General features: G+C 39.9%; 1 protein-coding gene across 1 annotated transcript in view; it reads right to left on the bottom strand.

Annotated features, from left to right (window-relative positions):
- The window catches only part of dgkzb (diacylglycerol kinase, zeta b), a 154933-nt gene extending 139971 nt beyond the window's left edge, over window positions 1–14962 (bottom strand). Inside the window, exon 1 of the mRNA XM_034175777.1 lies at window positions 14895–14962. The gene's annotated coding sequence lies outside the window, so the exon portion shown is untranslated. The remainder of the gene's footprint in view (window positions 1–14894) is intronic.
- Between the last annotated feature and the right edge of the window lie 1513 nt (window positions 14963–16475).

The following is a 16475-nucleotide window of genomic DNA, read 5'->3' as shown; positions in this document are numbered from 1 at the left end:
CTATATGGATTTCATTCATATGTTTTTACGTCAGACATGCTTGAACTCTCGTGCGCATGCGTGAGTTTTTCCATGCCTGTCGGTGACGTCATCTGAGAGACTGGCACTTTGTTTGATCAAAATTTTTTCTAAACCTGTGAGGCACATCGAAGTGGACACGATTTGAAAAATTAAGCTGGTTTTCGGTGAAAATTTTAACAGCTGATGAGAGATTTTGAGGTGATACTGTCGCTTTAAGGACTTCCCACGCAGCGGGACGTCGCGCAGCGCTCCCAGGCGCCGTCGTCAGCCTGTTTCAAGCTGAAAACCTCCACATTTCAGGCTCTATTGATCCAGGACTTCGTGAGAGAACAGAGAAGTTTCAGAAGAAGTCGGTTTCAGCATTTTATCCAGATATTCCACTGTTAAAGGAGATTTTTTTTAATGAAAGACGTGCGGATGGGTCCGCGCATCGGGACGCAGCTGGCGCGGTGCGGCGGCACAGGAAAAACACCTCCGTGTTGATAACCATTTGTAAAATCAAGGCGGCTTTTGATGGCTTTCAGTGGAGTGAGTATATGAGAAATTGTTTAACAGTTGGACATGTTCAAACTTGTCCTTAAGGCTTCCAACAGAGGTGTTTTTCCTGTGGCGGAGCGTCGTGGCGGCTGTGAGCCAACGCTGCAATCTGTCCGCACGTCTTTGTGCAGTGCTCACAGGCGAATGACGTCACCGACAGGCGTGGAAAAACTCACGCATGCGCACGAGGGTTCAAGCATGTCTGACGTAAAAACATATGAATGAAATCCATATAGTTTTTGAAAAAAATAAAAAGGACCTATACTTTACTGACAGACCTCGAATAAGTCACAGGACCTTCCAAACTAGTAAAAAAAAAAAAAAAAGTGAGTTATACTCCAAAAAAATACAGTATGTTCAAAATATTAGAATATCTCATTTCAAGTAACTATTTATACAGTATAAATACGATGAATCTCTCAGTTTGGTTCAGTACACAACCACAAACACGGTAAAGACTGATGAAGTGACAGTTGTCCTCAAAAAACGCATTGATGCCCTTCAGAATGTAATGCTGAAAAGGCTGCTTGTTGACAGAGTGCTGTACCAAAGCATATTCATATATTCATGGGAAGTTGACTGGAAGAGAAAAGTGTGCTTAGCAAAGCTGCACAACCAACAGAGATGACTGCAGCCTTGAAAAGACTCAAGCAAAACCAATTGAAGAACTTTGTGGTGCGTCACAAGGAGTGGACTGAGGCTGGAGACATTGACTGAAGAGCCAGCATGCATTGATGTGTCCAAAAAATGGGCTTCAAGAGTCTCCTTCCTAGGGTCAAGCCACTCCTGAATCAGAGACAATGTCAGAAGCGTTTAACCTGAACTTAATTTTGCGCAGTGGTCCAAAGTCCATTTTTCATTCCATTTGGAAATCAAGGTGCCAGAGTCTGGAGGAAGAGTGGAAAGACACAGAATCCAAGCTGCTTAAAGGTCAGGGTGACGTTTCCAGTCAGTGATCATTTTTGGGGCCTTATCTGTTGGTGCTGGTCCACTGTGTTTTATCAAGTCCAAAGTGAACACAGGTATCTACCAGAAGATTTTAGAGAATTTCATGATTTATTCTGCCAACAAGCTGATCTAAGTTTATTACTTCAAAAAGATGAGGATGTCTACATTGTTTGGTGAGAGAGAAACAATAACTTTACTTATCACCCTTTCGAGATAAATACATTAGTTCTACCCACTGGTCCCACTTTATTCAGAACAGTGGTCCTGCAAAGCAGATGCTCAGAAAAAGTCCGGAGTACTTGTTATGTCCTGGAGCTGTGGGCTTTCTTATTGCCAGACTGAGCAGTGTTGAATTTTATTTTTTGGGTTAAAATGTAATTAGGCAAACAAACAAAATCTGGGCAGGGTTTGGGACTATTTTAGCTTTTTTAAAAATACATTTTATAGCTAAGATGAAACAAAATCTTGCAATCCACACAACTTAGTCACAGATTGTTGCACTCAGCTGAAGCACTTTTTGCTCCCTTTGATCTGGAAACCATAGGCTGTTTTGACAACAAAGCTTGCACCCGCATATTGAGCACAGTTAGTGAGCTCAGACAACAGACACTTCATCCTCAACTTCTCCAGTTTGACAGATTCTTTCTGTGTTTGGAACTAGAAGTATACGTTAAGCCTGCAGACAGCAAACATTATCTAGTGGAGCATAAAAAAAGCTTTTACAGGCTACGTTCTGGACTGCATGGCATGAACATGCATTGCATGCCTCCACTCGCAGTGTGATCTCATTGCAACCGGACTGAAATTAACAGTAATCACTTTAAAAAGAAGTCACCATGACATGAACTCACACTTTTGTAAACTCTGTAATTAATCCACAGTACACCTGGGTGCATATCCTTGGAGGGGGGTCAGTACAGATCACAGATCAAATGTGATCTCTTATACATTCAGACACAGGGTGTGAACCGGTCCCCAGTAGCAATATATTCTGGAATGCAAAAGTAGAGGGAGATGGAGCGAGAGACAACACTGCAGTTTATTTCAAACATGCTGTTTCACCTTCTGACCAAAATCCTTCTGCTCCACTCACATATGCCAACAGATGCTGTGATCCTGCTCAGTCTTACAGATTTTTTTAAGACTTTTTAAAAATTTGCAGGAGTGTCTTATTATAAGCACTGGTCCCTCACAGAGTCAAGATCCCAGGTTCACTCCCAACTTGGTCCGTTCTATGTGGCGTTTGCGTCTTCTCCCTGTGTTTGCATGGGTTCCAACCAGGTACTCCAGCTTCCTCCCTGTTCCAAAAACATGCAAGGTAGGTGAACTGGTGACTCTAAATCAGAGGTATCAAAGTGATTCCTGAAAGGGCCAAGAGGGCGCAGGTTTTCTTTGAGCACTTTGAGCAGGTAGAACCAGTTTATCAGCGGGTGGTGGAGACCTCTGCTCTAAATGGGCCGTAGGTGTGAGGGAGTGTGTGAAAGTGTTTGTCTCTGTGTCGGCCTTGTGACAGACTGGAAGTATGTCTAAGGTGAACCCCGCCTCCCCCCCAATGACTGCTGGGATAGGATCCAGTCCCTGTTACCCTCAAATGGAGTAACCAGATTTAGAAAGTAAATGGATATGATCTTTACAGGAAATAAAATCATATTCTGATGATACTTTGACACCGTTTAAATGTATTAAAAGTTCAATTCCCTCTGATATACTGTCCAAAAACATTTCAAATTATCATTTGTTTGCATTTTGTGTTTAAGTTTCAACAGCAAAACTGACCACAGGTCAGTTGTAGTTGTTCCATAATTATGCTCCATAAACACTCATTATGACTCCCCCCCCCCGTTAGATATATATAGATCGACTGCAGTTGTAGGTTAGCTCATCTCATTTTAAAATGTAATATAATAAAGTTCAGAAATTAGATGATAAATGTTAGAAACATCATATCCATGTATTGACAGTTCCATCTACTGTGGCAATATTTAGTTTTCCCTCAAGACATCAATAAAGTTTTATCTCATCTAATAAAGCAGCATCTCCCACCTGCAACATTGCATTTTGCTTCAAGTTTGTTTTTGTCTTGTTTTGTTTTGTTTTTTTTGGGGGGGGGGTCCCCTGTGATCAGTATTGCTCAGCTTTGGTGGAACATTCTGCAGATTCTTATGTAAAGACAGTTCAGTAATATATAAAATGAGAACACTGTCAAACGTTAAAGTTAGTCTCCTGTCCTTTACCTTTTGTGATTTTCTTTGAAAGAATTTGCAAACAAAATTTTGCGTTAGTGTTTTTTTAAGAATTGGACTAGGATTTTATGGAAATGGTAATCCTTTGATGCTGTAGCACCTTAAATAAAGGCCAAAATTAGCACGGGAGCTCTGAAAATATTCAAATTAATAACACCACTCAGGTATGATGAGCAGCATTTCATTGTCATTGCAACACTTGAAATCACAGCACGGATTAGATGGTTATTCATTCATTTATTCATCTTCTATATCCCCTCACCCCAATGGTTACTGATTGCTAACTGTAAATTAACTGTATTGTCATGTGAAATGTATGTTTTTTTACAAAGAATAAAATAAAACTTAACTTTTCTCAAAAATATAAAACAAATATAATGTGCAAGGACAGGAAGTGTCTTTAAGGAAATGGGCAAACAAGCATTTTTGCAGCAATAATTTTGTACAAAGTGGATTTAATGTCAATATATTTTAGGACAATGTATACAGAGGTAAAATAATCCATCCATTTTCAAAACCCACTTATTTTAGTTAAACGTATAGGGACACTGAGCTTTTTAAGACTTACAGCATGAAAATAATTTTCTTTGGCACCGTTTAATTTTATTTATTAGCCTTTAAATAGAGGATTCATAATATGACATTACCAATACAATCAAATTCGCAACTAGAAAAAAAAAAATCCCTTGAAGTGTAAATTTTTTTAAAGAACAGACGACCTTGAACTACAGCGATGGCTGAGACGAGAGCCCTGCGCGGGACTAATTTCTTTATCCCACCCCTGCCTGTACCCACTGAAATTCAGACCAGTACCGCCCGCACCCACAACGTGTGTTAGACTCCCAACCATTCCCGCACCAGCAAGACTGAGAATTTATGCCTGCACAGAAATAGAGATGCATTGATTTTGTGTCTCCTCCCTTCCCGCAGGAGAAAACACTTACTCACTCATCTTCAACCGTTTAGTCCAATTAAAAGGTCATGAGGGGCTGGAGCATATCCCAGTAGTCAGAGTGCAAGGCGGACAGGACGCCAGTCTGTCGCAGGGCCACATTTGGACAAACAAACACAGTCACACCTGCACGCACACCTACAGACAATTTTAAAGTTTCCAATCCACCTAACCTACATGTCTTTGGATGTGGGAGGAAGCTGGAGCACATGGAGAGAACCCACACAAACACGGGGAGAACATACATACTCCACATAGAAAGACCACAGGTGGGAATCGAACCCATGACCTTCTCGCTGTGAGGCAACAGTGCTAACCACTAATTCACCATGCTGCCTGGAGAAAACACATTTAGGCTATTAATACAGAGATTCACGGGGCTATTTGTTTCATTTCTTAAAGAGTGCTTCTTATAAGTGTGCCCTATATGGGCATGCAGTGTTGCTATGGTAACTCTCACTGTGTCTGTTGGTGTACCTGCTCTGGTCTGCTGCGCTTCCTGTGCGCTGCTCCTGTTAAATTAAAGACACTGTACTTAAGCTGAAAGTATTGTATGGACGCCAAATACTTTTACATTATTCTCCTTTGTTGATTCAGTCATCCTGTTGTTTCGGATCACGCAGTGTTTTTCAGCTGCTCCTTACCACTCGCGAAGTTCTAACCGCCCACTCCCATGAGACTTGTGTTGGGTCCTGCAGGACCTGGTAGGACCCAATCCCAATACAGGACCCTAGTTGAGACCAATACAGTCTGTGACAGTGACACCATAGATCACGTGGGGGCTTCCTCAGACTTGCACAAGAGATTTTGGGAAGGACATGGTGACAGCCAATCAGAGTAGAGAGGTTCCATGACATCAATGGCTGGTCTCTCTCTGGCTGCTAATCCAATATGGTGAAAATGCTCAGAAGCCGCTGTGTTTCTGTGTAAATCTAACATGGTTCTCATATATTATGTAAAAGTTAGCAAGAAATAAACTCTTCTACACTTCTTACAGGCATCTTTTCAAAAGCTCATGTATGTGCACACGCACATCCTCCTGCAGACAGTGTTAAAAGGTAAGTAAAATATTCTCTATGGAATTCCCCTAGGTTAAATATGTTGACTTCAAAAAAAAAAAGAGCTGTAATTTTACAAGACATTTCTAAAATAAACCAGCATTACAGTAAAGCTCACATATAATGGATTCAGGTGGACCAGAAATCAGTTATATGTGTAAAACGGCCAAAATCTGTTATATGTATAAAACGAACAAAATCTGTGATATCTATGTAATGGATTAGTCATAGTCAGGAGGTGCCGAACAATCCTCCAAGAATCCTGAATCAGGACCTGCCTCATTTAATGGCCGGATCAAAACTTGTTCTGAAAAATAAACAAAACAAAAACAAATGCCTGCCTTAAATAACCATCATTATGTGCATTAAAAAGATTACATTTGGTCCCATCACCCTTTTTTCTAAGTCCGCTGCGGAATGGTACTTTAACAGCCTGATATATGCTTCTGCAACTGTAATTCCGTGGCCATGCAATGACAGATGAGCGCGTTAATCTTTTAAACTTCTCCGTCGCATCTTTATGAAATCTGCTACAGGAAGAGTTTTTTTTCTGGATTAATTTGTCCTTCAATGACCTTCTTTATACAATTATCAACCTCCAAACCAAAGGTAAGGTGTACAATTTCTCTCCATGAATTGCGGGTCATTTGAGCATCTTTGTCCAACTTCACAACGTGGAGTTGGACATATTTGGTCATATTTTATGGATCAAACATATTTTAGCCATGATCAAAATCAAATCAGCGTGTGTACTGGGGGGGAGCAGAGCCTATCTCAGCAGTCATTGGGTGAGAAGCAGGATACATCCTGGACAGGCTGCCAGTCTATCTAGGGCAAGTCAAATAATAATAATAATAATAATAATAATAAAATAAATTATACTCCATAATTATAAGAAATTCACAATCTTATAATCAGTAAAGGAATATTTTAATAGTTGAATCACTGGTGAAGTCTGAAAGGTGAATTTGCTTCAGTGCTCAATCGCAAGTTGTCTTTATGTAATTGACCTTTGTGGTATCAGAAATGAGTCTTGTCAAAACTGTTGATGATGGCTACCATTAACCACGTGAGACATCCGCTTCACAGTCACGAAGAAGTACAGCCTTGCAGGCGCCATATCTGTACTGGATAACAGCGGGGTAGACTGTCCTCAGCACAGTCACACAAGGACAATATTTTCTACCAATCAAGAGGAAATAAACAAGCGCAAACATAGTTTTATTCTTGCTTGTATTACAAAACAGGACCTTATGTTCTGTTTGCTATCAGTTTGTGGAAGTACAGGAAGGAAGTGCTTCAAAACCACAGCAAAGTGTGTTTTCAAAAACGTAACTACACTTATGTTTGTGGAAGGCATTTTGTTACAAGTAATGCTTTTAGGAAATAATCCTGTGTAAGCAGCATACACTGGTGAAGGCCTTTTACTACTCGTGAGGATTTGTGTCTTTGTGCAGTGACATTAGGGCTGTTGAAGAAAAAACAGCTGATGAAGAGAAGAGGTTAATATTCTGAAAGGGAGGGGAGATCTTAATTTACAAAATTTAAATTACAAGAAAAATAAGTGTGTGTGTGTGTTGGGAAAGGGGGGATAGGGGTTGTGTTTTGTCCTGAAACCACATTACTTCACTTCTTTCGGGCATATGGGTGCATTATGCACACAAACATGCACACTGCACCTCACTGCCTCCATGACAAACCCTCCCCACATTTCTAAGACATCTCTCCCCCAGACAAAGTTTCAAAACCAAACTTCTCCCAACAGATTATTAAAATGCAGGACTCTGATCCTCTGTTTCAAAAACACTGTGATATAGTTTCTCATCCATTTTAAGAAATAGTTATGGCAGTAATCTCTCATTAGATCCTGTGTGATTATCAGTGATGGCGTAACGCGTTACCTAGTAACATGTTACTCTAATCTGACCACTTTTTTCAGTAACGAGTACTCTAACGCACTAATCTTTCCAAATCAGAACTCAGATTAAAGTTACTTCTCCAAGTCACTGTGTGTTACTATTATTTTTGCATTTCAGGTCGATCGCAGCATTAAACTTGGCCCGTGGGCAGGGGGGTCAGGGTTCGACTGAACTGCCTGCTTTGCTCACTGAAAGTGGGCAAAGCAATTCATTAATTGCAATTGCTGCTCCAAGTTGAAGAAAAAAAACAAAAAAAAACAGTCATCTCTCAAAACCCCAATGCACCTTAACTCTCTTTCTGAGGACAACATGACACAAAACGCAGATAAAACTTTCTTGCCTCTCAATCTGGTCGTGTTTTCTGCATAAAGGGGGCATGGAGTGGGACAGGGACACGCCCCCCCACAACACCCCTAGATTAAAGGTTCACTTTTGAAGCATTTTTTTTTTTACTACTACTATGAACACTACTTTTAATAGATATAGATACTTTACTGATCTCACAATGGAAAAATTACATTTACACTCCAGTTATCTCAGACAGCAATTAGTCCACAATTATTACTTGTTTACCATAATAATGGCACACAACAATAATAATAATTTCAACAACTAAAATGTTTAGAGAGAATTTAAATGTTAGAAAGAATTTAATAGTTACATTTATAAACAATGTAGGTTAGAAATTGTAAGTTTTACCATTACAAGAAAGATGTCTTTATTTTATTTTTTATAAAACAAGTATTTATGTTCATTGAAGTCAAGAAAGGGTGACTATAAAGTGAGTATTGGCTAACGGATTATCATTTTCATGTTGAGGTGGCGGGGGGGATGTTGTCGGCAGTTGCTGAAAGTAACTAATAAAGTAACTAGTAATCTAACTTAGTTACTTTTAAAACTGAGTAATCAGTAATTGGATTACTTTGTCAAAGTAACTGTGGCCACACTGGTGATTATATACTCTTGTGCAATTTTTTTCTGTTTAACTGCACACATGGATGTGTGTGGAAAATCATGAAGACTTCATTAACAGCGACGCTTAAATAATGTATTTACACATCACAGATCTTAGAGTTTCCCAAGTAGCAAGTAAAAAGCTGTCAGAGCTGTGAGTCAAATAAATACTGAAACAACCAGGAAGCAGCACGGGGCTGGATTGAAGCACAGGTGTGGTGCCAAATCACTTTTTATGTTACATTTTCATGTGTTTGATATTTAATGATCAACATCCCCAATGCCCCACAGTTTTATGAGTACTTTCACTGGTATTTTCCTGATTTAAGCAGAATTTATGGCTGACAGCTTGTTTAACACTTCTGTGACATATGTAACTGAAATTATCTGCCCCCTCAAATCCTCTAATTTTACTTCAGATGACCATCAATAAGGTCAGCACAGTGTTGTAGTGGTTAGCACTGTTGCCTCACAGCAAGAAGGTCATGGGACTGATTCCCACCTGTGGCCTTTCTGTGTGGAGTTTGCGTGTTCTTTCCATGTTTGTGTGGGTTCTCTCCAGCTTCCTCCCACATCCAAAGACATGCAGGTTAGATCATAAAAGTAGAGAGATGGAATGCCAACTCCTGACCTCGAAGGCTGAGGTCACATGCGCGAGAGGAGTCTGAGTTCTTCATTTCTGGTCTGTTGCTCTGCGGCCAGCTTCATTCACAGGTATTATAAACTCCAATTTAAGACGGGAATCGATGATATCAAACATCACAAAATAAGGTTAAAGGTTTTGATCAATTAATCTGAATAATTTACCGAGCCTTACATTTTGTACTTGCCCCAATTATCATTCCCAAAGTCACGCTGCTCTCAAAATAAAAATGCTTCGGTACCGTGCTGTTACTGCTGCAAAGGTTTGGAAACAACCGGTTAGGTTGAAAGGGGATTTATTCAGCTAAAATATATCTTATATAAAATACAGATCTTGCAGGCAAATTTTAAAAGACAGTTAAAGTTAAGTTTATTCAGTCAGCTAAGGGAAGAGGATCACGCCACTGTTTTATTTATTTTTATTTTTTTAATGTAATTTCTCGTCCAAAAGACGAGCTTATCTTCTAGTCCATTATTTTCTTGTCCAAAACATGGTGCTAAATTTGTTGTCTACACTTCTACAGGGATACAGTTGCTATTTATTTTAATTTATTGAGATCTTATTGTTCTCTGTTCAATTTATACTTATTTAATTTTAATAATTAATAGTACTATGTATAAATAATAGTATAAGCTAGTGCTTATACTATTATTTAAATAATAGTAGTGCTATGTGACTAAAAAGATTAATCCAGGTTTTGAGTACGACAGTCTCGTATCCACAGAGCCATCAGCTTAGAAATGATCTGGCGTTTTCCGCCTCGTCGTCGCAGCTCGGAGCGCGGCGCGCCGAGCGACCTTAAGGCCGTCCTTAAAGCTGTAGTAACAGTCCTTATTCTCTGTGAAGCCCGTAAAATTTTCAACGAAAGCCAGATAAATTTTTCAAATGGTTTCCAGGTGCCAGTCTCTAAGAGTTTCTGAAAAAATTCTGATGGAAAAAAAAGTCCAAATCATTCCGCCATTTCCAGACAAAGAAAATCCGACCAGGGGGCGGGACCACTCCTTCCACAAGGCGTGCTCACAGGCGAATGACGTCACCGACAGGCGTGGAAAAACTCACGCATGCGCACGAGGGTTCAAGCTTATCTGACGTAAAACATATGAATGAAATCCATATAGTTTAAAAAAAAAATAAAAAGGTCTGTTACTTTATTGACAGACCTCGTATTTCTTATTGTTACATGGGAAACAAGGTACCAGTAGATTCAGTAGATTCTCACAAATCCAACAAGACCAAGCATTCATGATATGCACACTCTTAAGGCTATGAAATTGGTCTATTAGTAAAAAAAAAAGTAGAAAAGGGGGTGTTCACAATAATAGTAGTGTGGCATTCAGTCAGTGAGTTCGTGGAACGCATGGAAGAAAACGTGGAAGAAAACAGAAAACAACCATCAAAATGGATAGAAGAATAACCAGAACGGCAAAGGCTCACCCACTGATCAGCTCCAGGATGATCAAAGGCAGTCTGGAGTTACCTGTAAGTGCTGTGACAGAAGACGCCTGTGTGAAGCTAATTTATTTGCAAAAATCCCCTGCAAAGTCCCTCTGTTGAATTAAAGACATGTGCAGAAGAGGTTACAATTTGCCAAAGAACATCAACTGGCCTAAAGAGAAATACAGGAATATTTTGTGGACTGATGAGATTAAAATTGTTCTTTTTGGGTCCAAGGGCCGCAGACAGTTTGTGAGATGACCCCCAAACTCTGAATTCAAGCCACAGTTCACAGTGAAGACAGTGAAGCATGGTGGTGCAAGCACCATGATATGGTCATGTTTCTCCTACTATGGTGTTGGGCCTATATATCGCATACCAGGTATCATGGATCAGTTTGGATATGTCAAAATACTTGAAGAGGTCATGTTGCCTTATGCTGAAGAGGACATGCCCTTGAAATGGGTGTTTCAACAAGACAATGACCCCAAGCACACTAGTAAACAAGCAAAATCTTGGTTCCAAACCAACAAAATTAATGCCTCGCCGATGTGAGGAAATGATGAAAAACTGTGGTTATACAACTAAATACTAGTTTAATGATTCACAGGATTGCTTAAAAAGCAGTTTGAACATAAGTTTTGAGTTTGTAGCGTCAACAGTAGATGCTACTATTATTGTGAACACCCCCTTTTCTACTTTTTTTTTTACTAGTAGCCCAATTTCATAGCCTTAAGAGTGTGCATATCATGAATGCTTGGTCTTGTTGGATTTGTGAGAATCTACTGGTACCTTGTTTCCCATGTAACAATAAGAAATATACTCAAAAACCTGGATTAATCCTTTTAGTCACATAGCACTACTATTATTCTGAACACTACTGTATATCTATCTAGGCCAGCATTTTTCCCCCCAAAGTAAAGTTTATGTTTGAGAGATCAATCTCACATTTTTGAGGTGTAAATATGCAGATGTGACTCAAGAAAATATTTTATATTTAGTTGTAACTTTGTGGAACAGCCTCCCTCATCATGTGGTAAATGTTCCAAGTGTTATTACTTCAAAGGAATATTATGATTATTTTTTTGTGTTTGATTTTTGATTGACAATTTTAATATGGTGTTTGATGACTTATTATACAATTTATGAGTTTTAAACGGTTATATTTATGAGTTTTACTATAATGCTTTTTAAACGATGAATGATGTGTGCTTTTATTGTATTTCTATACACGTTTTATGAATAATTAATGATTATTGACCATGATTTTCTGCATCATTTGCTAACAGTCTGCATGCTCTTATCAATAATACAACCCCAATTCCAAAGAAGTTTGAAATGTAAATAAAAACAGAATACAATGATTTGCAAATCCTCTTCAACCTATATTCAATTCTAACAACACTCAATAAGCATTTGGGAGCTGAGGACACTAACTGAGTGTCATGATTGGGTATAAAAGGAATGAAAAGGTTCAGCCGTTCACAAGCAAAGATGGGGCGAAGATCACAACTTTGTGAAAAACTGCATGAAAAATAGTCCAACAGTTTAAGAACAATGTTTCTCAATGTTCAATTGCAAGGACGTTAGGGATTCCATCATCTACAGTCCATAATATAATCAGAAGATTCAGAGAATCTGGAGAACTTTCTACATGTAAGCGGCAAGGCCAAAAACCAACATTGAATGCCGGTGACCTTCAATCCTTCAGGCAGCACTGCATTAAAGACCGACATCATTGTGTTAAGGATCTTGCCTCGTGGGCTCAGGAACACTTCAGAAAACCATTGTCAGTTAACACAGTTCGTCGCTACATCTACAAGTGCAAGTTAAAACTCTACCATGCAAAGCAAAAGCCATACATCAACAACATCCAGAAATGCCACCGCCTTCTCTGGGCTCAAGCTCATTTGAAATGGTCACATGCAAACCCACGTCCCTGTTTATTTCTGCAGGACAATGCCAAGCCACATTCTGCACGTGTTACAACAGCGTGGCTTTGTCGTAAAAGAGTGCGGGTACTAGACTGGCCTGCCTGCAGTCCAGACCAGTTGCCCACTGAAAACCTATGGTGCATTATGAAGCGCACAATATGACAACGGAGACCCTAGCCTGTTGAACAACTGAAGTCGTACATCAAGCAAGAATGGGAAAGAATTCCACCTACAAAGCTTCAACAATTAGTGTCCTCAGTTCCTAAAAACTTACTGAGTGTTGTTAGAAGGAAAGGTGATGTAACACAGTGGTAAACACACCACTGTCCAAGCTTTTTTGAAATGTGTTGCAGGCATCCATTTCAAAATGAGCAAATATTTGCACAAAAACAATAAAGTTCATCAGTTTGAACATTAAATATCTTGTCTTTGTGGTGTATTCAATTGAATATAGGTTGAAGAAGATTTGCAAATCATTGTATTCTGTTTTTATTTACATTTTACACAACAACCCAATTTCATTGGAATTGGGGCTGTATTAGCACGTTTTGTTCTGAATACGATTTAAAATCAACAAGAATTTCATTCAAGCTACACTTTGAACATACTTCAAGGGGATAACTTGCTGAAGCCACAGCAGAAAACTAAAAAAAACATGCAGAAACTGTGCTTTAAAAGCGCATCTGGTGTTATTGCTGGCAGACGACAGGAAGTGAATTACCCCAACTCTCGCGGCTGAGTGGCTGAAATCTCGGAGTTGCAAGCTCACAAACAGAATTCAATGGAACAAGATCTTGAGTTGGCATTCCAGTCTCTCTACTTCTATGGTTAGATGAAGCGGAAACTTTAAATTGCCTGTAAGTGTGAATGTGTTTGTTTGTTTCTATGTGGCCCTGCGACAGACTGCCGTCCTATCCAGGGTATACCCTGCCTCACGCCCCATGACTGCTGGGATATACTCCAGTCCCACCGTGACCCCCAATTGGAGAAAGTGGGTATAGAAAATGGATAGATGGATTAATATCAATAAATTTAAATTTCCACCTGTCACATACTGAAGTAAAGAGTTCAGGTAACTGAAAAGATCTACTGAGGTTTTCATTCAGAATTTAATGTGTAAATGATAATCGTATTAAAATGGCCACATTGTGTAAAATCAGTTTTTAGTGTTTAAGGCATTAAACACTATCCTGTCATAAGTGTAATTTAGGCCTGACACAGCTGGTTTGAGACTTCTACAACATATGAAACAGAAATACCGGTACGCCCAAAACGTGTTAATTTACCTCAGGTTATTAAAAGATTAACACACACACACACACACATTCTCAATTACCACTCTATTCCAAAGTAAACAAATTAAAGATTTCTCCATTTTAGTTGCAAGCTAAATATCAACTATGTTATAAGCGTTATCTCTGGTAAACAGGTTTTTGTAATATTGTAATATAAACTGTTATTTGGATTGTATCCTTATCTGGATTTCTTCTTTAAATATTAACATATTAACATTGAAACATGTTTCAATTAAAGGAGGAGGCACTTGTAAACGTCTATTTTTTTTTTTAATCAAGGTTGGGGGGGGGGAGTGTGACCACAAAGAAATGGCTGTAACCACCTCTGTAACTGTCAATTAATGATTAATCTAGTAGTTATTTAGAGAAATAACTGATTAATCGAGAGTGTAAACTAAAATGTTTAACTCACAGTTCACCACACAGATTGTCACTTAAATTTTTTCATTAATAAATGACTCAAATATTTGAAACGCTGGAATCAGTTCGCTCCCCATCCCCCTCCCCGAAGACAATTATCAATTGTATTTTTTGGCAAATGCCTACTCTATTCAAGAAAGACAAACAGCACACTGGGAAAGAATTTGACGAAACATCTGACCTGGTGACCAGATGATTCTGTTGACTGTTTGGGACCATTTTCCCTCTAATTCACACCTGAACACATCAAAACTAAGCATTATTTTAAAAATACTCACACATCAGGACATAGAAAACCATAAAAGGAAATGCTTCTGGAGCTCATAATTAAAAATACAAATGTGTGCCCTCGACCGGGTGAGTTTAGCAGCAGGTTGAAAGCAGGACACAGAAAAAGGATCTAAACTGTGCAGCAGATAAAGTTTCCACCGTCAAAAAGCAACAACACACCATCAAACATTAACCAAACATCACCTCACATTCCAGTTAGAAACGCCACAGAGAACTGGACTGGATTTCTACCAGTCGTATACAACCTGAGACGAAGCGTTCAGTGGGTCCTGGAAGGATGAAGAGCAAAAACACACTGAGAGGAAGCACAAGAGAAGGACAGAGACAGAGAGAGAGAGAGAGAGAGAGAGAGAGAGAGAGAGAGAGAGATGTGAGACAGATCAAGAGAGAGGGCGCGAGTGTGAGGGAGAGAGCGTGAGAGACACTAAGCTTCTTTCAAAGTGTTTAACTTTGGAGGCTGCAGACTGTAAACACAGTTACTGTAGCCCCGTCCACTGTTTGCTGTTACAACAGTGTCATAAGTTTCACTTTGGAAAAGTCTGGGCATGAACCCTGTAAACTGCAGTGAATGAAGCTGTTAAAAGGATACGGAAAACAGGAAAACAGTCTGATCTTGTAAAAGAAGCAGCTGCTCTGCTCTGTGTCAGCACGAAGCCCTCAGGTCTCAGCTGCTAAAGGCCCTTTCACACCGGAGTTGCGCATTGTCTTGTACCTACTACGCTGACTTATGCAGCTCGATGCAGCATACTCAGTTTTTGCTTTTTTCTGCGTAGCGCATTGGACGATTAAAGCACGCCATTTTAAGCAAGTCTGTGCTTCTGCACGTAATTCTGCGCTACACTGAGCTACTGTCTGCAAATCTACACAACTGTACACTGTCTGTGCAACACGGTGCTCCTCTACACATCTAAAAACTGAGTACGTGCATCCAGAGTGAATCAGCTGGAGAGCATGATCACGCAGCCCACAGCACCTCTGTGTGCTCAGAACACGTGTGTGCTCAGAACAGGTAATCGAACCGCAACTCATAAATCCAGGTCTTGGGGGAAAAAAAAGTGGAGACACAGTGCTGGCTCGCTGTCTCTCTCTGTCTGTCTGTTTTATGCTGTTTACACATAGGCAGTATGCGTTACGAATGTCATTTGTGTCATTCTTGGCACATTCCTGACATTTCTTGTTCCACCTGCTGTTGTAACCGATGATGTAAACCCTGCTGCACCGCATTCAGTTTGATTGCTGACACCAAGTCGGCTAAAAGTCTCATTTCAGTGCTCCTCAGCGCGCTCCTGCAGGTGTTCCACCTGCTGCATGTGCCTGATGTTTGGGAAAACGCGCCAGACGAGAGCCGTATGAAGACACACATTGGCTCTGTCCGTCTCCTCCTCCTCTCTGCGCCACTCCATGGCACAGAGCACAACTACGCATGCAGTCACAAAGATTTTAGGAAAATGAGGGGCTGTGTGTGTGTTTCTCCAGGTTAGAGTGGAGTCATGCCAGGGAGGGTATCCGGTGTACTTGTGCCAAATTCCAATGCGGATCTGCACTGACTCTGTTGTAGCAACACTGAAGAAAAACAGGGGCAACCAAAGGACTAATAACTCATCAATAACAGGTTTAGGTGAGCCCCAGAAGATTTTCAGATTTTACAGTGGGCCCTGGCATTCCTAAGTTTGGGAATTGCTGATCAATTCCATCACTTGTGCCCATAGACTGTACATATACTGGACAAAAGCTGTGTGACATCGCCCACAGGTTTTCTATAGTTACCTGGACGAGCCGATATGAAGCCCAATATTTGTTGTTTTGCGTGTCACCATTTTGAGTGC

This window comes from Thalassophryne amazonica, chromosome 8 (assembly GCF_902500255.1).
Source record: "Thalassophryne amazonica chromosome 8, fThaAma1.1, whole genome shotgun sequence".
NCBI lineage: Eukaryota > Metazoa > Chordata > Actinopteri > Batrachoidiformes > Batrachoididae > Thalassophryne > Thalassophryne amazonica.
This window is presented reverse-complemented; position numbering and strand designations above follow the sequence as displayed.